A 4,555-nucleotide genomic window follows, 5' to 3' on the forward strand; every position below is an offset into this window, starting at 1 on the left:
CCCGGCTATAAGGGAGGGCCGGGTGGTCGACGGACCCCGGCCCGACACCTCGATAGGCCCGGATTTTTTTTTTTTTAAAAATTATATATATATTTTTATGAAAAACAATATGTATATATAATGTTTAAACTTAATATCACAACCACTAGCTTGGTTTAGTGGCAAAGGGGTATGACTTTCAACCAAAAGGTTGTGGGTTCCAACCTCACTTAAGATATTTTGACTATATTTTTATATAAAACTTTTTTTTACACAACCAAGTCATAAGGCCCAAAAAATTAAGACTTTTTAAAAAAATTAAATTCTAAACCCATCAAGATACCCCTTTTTTATTAAGGCCCATAAAAATTTTCGTCTTCGGCCCAGAAATTTTTAACCGTTCTCGGAGCCGGGCCTGAACCTGAACAATGTTACTATTAGTCATTGTACCAGTTACCAGTTGGCGGGTCGGATTATGGAGGCCAGTCTTCTTCTTCTTCTTCTTCTTCTTCTTCTTCTTAGTATTAGGGGAATCGTATTACGGAACCCAGTCTTCGTACCACGTACCAGCAGAAGTGCCACTGTATTACGAGGGAAAGGAACATGACGTTTATATGCTTTGTCCAAACCTGTGATTTTAGTTCACTAGTTTCAATTTGTGATTTCATCACTGTGGTTTCATTTCACTTACAATTACCAAAATTTACTAATCCATCAGCGTGCTCTTCATGTGAGGGACTGTTTTGTCCTTTTTCCCCCAAATACACCCCATCCTCTCACGTGTCCAAACCGCTCGTCGCTCGCTCGGAAATTTCTCGAAAATTGCTTGCTCGAATGTAAACGAAATTATGATGCTGGGGGAAACTCTGATGACGAAGATAATTATGATGATGATTACATACGGGAGCCAACGGTTTCGTATAAAACATATACTGTAAGACACCATATGTTTTGTTTTAAGTTATTATTATTGTTTTTGAACATGTTTTAAAAATGTACTTATAACTGGTTTTAGATTTTTGAGTCCCGTAATGAGTTGGAGGAATGGGCCAAAAAGAGAGGACGGGAGCATAGGTGTGTTATTGTGGTCCAATGGACAAGGAAAAACGATGTGGACCTTGCATGCAATCGGGTAGGGGAACCGACACTGAAGCCTGAAGGCCAAGATCAGGCGTACCGGTAGTATCAAAAAATGTTGTTCATTTAAACTCCTAGGCAGGTACGACGCGGCAGGTAAATGTTGGAGGCTTAAAGTAGTGAATGAGACACACAACCACGATCCCGTTGTTTATGAGGAGGGGTACGCGCAGCTCCGGAAAAGGACTAGCGATGAACTTGATATGGTTTCGACGTTATATCAAAACGACTTGATTGGATTAAATAAAACTTTAATAATATTATAAACAAAGGTTTTATATATTAAAACCGAGATAGTTTTCAACTACCTTCATGGGGGAATTGTCAATTCTCTCCTGATCTTTAAGCTTACTCATGTAATTGTATATGTCCTTGAGTTTGGGTTGGCAACCGGGAAACTGACAGGCAGGAGGATATTTTCTTCTGTCATAATAAGTCGCATAAAATGAGGCGTTCATTCCCCAAGGTGTTGTTGATTGACATGACGAACAAGACCAACATGTACAATTGGCCGTTGGTTCAATTTGTTGGTGTGACGTCTACATCAAAGTCGTTCTGTATCGCCCACACATTTTTAATTAGGTAACGAGAGAATAACTTCACATAGGCCCTCAAGAAACTTAAAGAAATGCTAGATGATTTGTATGGAGCCACGCAAGATACTGACTGATGCGGATCAAGCCCTTATGAATTCGTGTGAAGTTGTCTTCCCTAAAGCCACCAACAATTTATATAGATGGCAAATCTCCGAGAATATAAAGAAAAAAGTTTAAGAGTCTTTATAGAACAAATATCCGCGGGGGGGGGGGGGGGGGGGGGGGGGGACTTCGAGTACTTGTGGAAGCATCTGTATAAGTCTTAGATGATCGAAATGTTCGATTATAATTGCACTCAAATGGAACGTCATTTAGACTTAACAATACATCGATGAAGGTACCTGTATAGTATAACGTAATGAATATTATATTATATTATGTTATGTTATACCATACCATACTATATCATACTATACTATATAGGTACCTTATTCGGCTAATTGTCACGTCTGTCACGGGTTGTAGTCAGGCGCGGAGCACTGCAGCCTCCGTGACCCTTTTTATGTGTGGTGCCTGCTGACCCACACGCCTTTCAACCTCGCACGAGGTTTTGCAGAGTATTTCATCGGGTATTATCGACGATAGTGATACACCATTATTCTCATTTATTATTATTAATTACTAAATAACTAATTCATAATAAAATGGACATATTTAAAGGGTAGGTTACTAAATCTTTTACCAACTGCAATTATCTTTTTATTTTAAATTATGAAATAAAGGTTTTAATAATTGAACAAGAACTTGCCAAGCGACAAAAATAGGTTTTTATTTATTATAATAATAGATTTTGTTATTAATTTTAATTACTACAAATCAAAGTTGGGGTATAGAAGTTTAAGCTTACTGATGGATTAATGATCCACTGGTAAAAGCAAAGTCCTTAAAATATAAAATGGTTAGAAGGTATTGGTTTCAAGTCTCACAAATGACAGAAATTCACCGTTAAAAAAAATTTACTAATAAAATAAAAATAAAAGTTTATGTTTTTTTTCCTAGTTAAAATTTAATAAATTTACTAAAACAGGATTTCATTCATGAATTATGAGTTATGACTTTTGCTTATAATTAATGTTTAGGAGGTGTTTAGGATTCCTTATTTTACTTTCTTATAACTTTTCATTAAGTTAATAAGTTACAAAAGTATAACTTATGAAACTTTTCCTCTTACAACATAAACAATCTCAAACACCTTATTATTTTTTAAAGAAGTTAATAAGTTATAAACTGATAAAAATAAGCAATTCCAAACACCCTCTTAGAGAATGGAGAAACCAACCAACGTACACAGTATTAGTTATATTTAGTACTGGAATTTATTTCATTTCATTTCTTTGATTTTTCCTTTTCCCAAACAATCAAAAATCAAAACATGAATTTGAGGCAATCTGCCTTTATTACATCTTCCTTGAAACAAACCTTAAAATCATGAAATCAAACACACCATAAAAATTTAATGAAAAAAACAGCAATTGAACACATTAAACTTGATGAATAATCTGATCACTTTTCATTTAATTATAAAGATTCCGGTCACAAAATCATAAAAAAAAAACCTTAAATTTTACATCAAACAGGTCCTTTGAAGGACATAAGATTCCTTTGTTGATCCCAAGGTTCGTCCCAAACAAAAGCCACATAATTACCCTCCGTGCTTCCATCCGCCGCAGTGATGGTCAGGTTGTAATTCGTTCCAACGACCACTTGATAATATCCTTTGACGATTTTCTTATACTCGAGAGACGCGTGGTCTATCTTGTTGTGTCGATCCACGGCAAACTCCCCGATGTCGACCACATCAGGTAAAGTCACATCGGGAATTGGCTTCCAAGGGCCCGAAAGTATCCCATGATCGCCCAACGCAGCGGAGGAGGATTTGTAAAACAAGAGGACTATGAGAATTGCTAAGAGAGGTTATGCATTTCGGAAGGATGTATGTATGGTGCATGTAAGTGAATAGAGTTAGTGGTTTATATAAGGACATCAGGTGTGTATATAACATGCTAAATCAACACTATTTTCCATACGTTTTAAATTTGTTTTAAACTAGTATCGGAGCCCACAGGAAGCACTTGGCCAAGATTTGCAACATAATGAAATTAACCCCAAATTATGATTTTAATTTTTTAAATCCAATAACAAACATTACTACTATATATAATTATAAACTTTGATACCGTAAGTGTCTTAGTGGGCCACTCGGAGGCATCTAGGGATGACAATGGGTCGGGTTTGGGTAGGGTATAGGTATTCCCAAACCCATACCCGGTTACTAAAGTTCATCCCAAACCCGTCCCAAACCCGTCGGGTTTTAATCGGGTAATTATTCGTCGGGTTTCGGGTTTTCCCATCGGGTTTCGGTTTCCTATCGGGTTTTGATAAAATACCCATCGGGTATACCCGGATCAAAACCCGCCGGGTTTTGACAAAATATAACTAATCGATAACAAAGATGATTACCATAAAGATATAGTATCTCAAATAATTAACATAAATAAGTTTCGACAAATAATATATTTGAAATCAATCAATCAATCAATCAATCATGCCCAGTAAAATCCCACCGACAGCAAAGCTATAAGTAGGGTCTGGGGAGGGTGGGATGTAGGCACACCGTACCTCTATCCAAAGGAATAAAGAGGTGGCTTCCAGAGAGACCCTCGGCTCTAAGTACATGTGTATGAAGCAAAATAAAGGAAAATAAAGCAAAATAAAGGAAATCAAAGTTTAACAGTTATATAAAAACTACTACTAATTATAATAATATTAATAATAAGATCACAGTTTAACAGCTATATAAAAGCTAATAATAATTATAATAATAATAATATATGTAAGGGAAA

Source organism: Bidens hawaiensis, unplaced genomic scaffold (assembly GCF_021521415.1).
Source record: "Bidens hawaiensis isolate Kalapana, Puna unplaced genomic scaffold, B.hawaiensis_p1.1 tig00001511_1, whole genome shotgun sequence".
NCBI lineage: Eukaryota > Viridiplantae > Streptophyta > Magnoliopsida > Asterales > Asteraceae > Bidens > Bidens hawaiensis.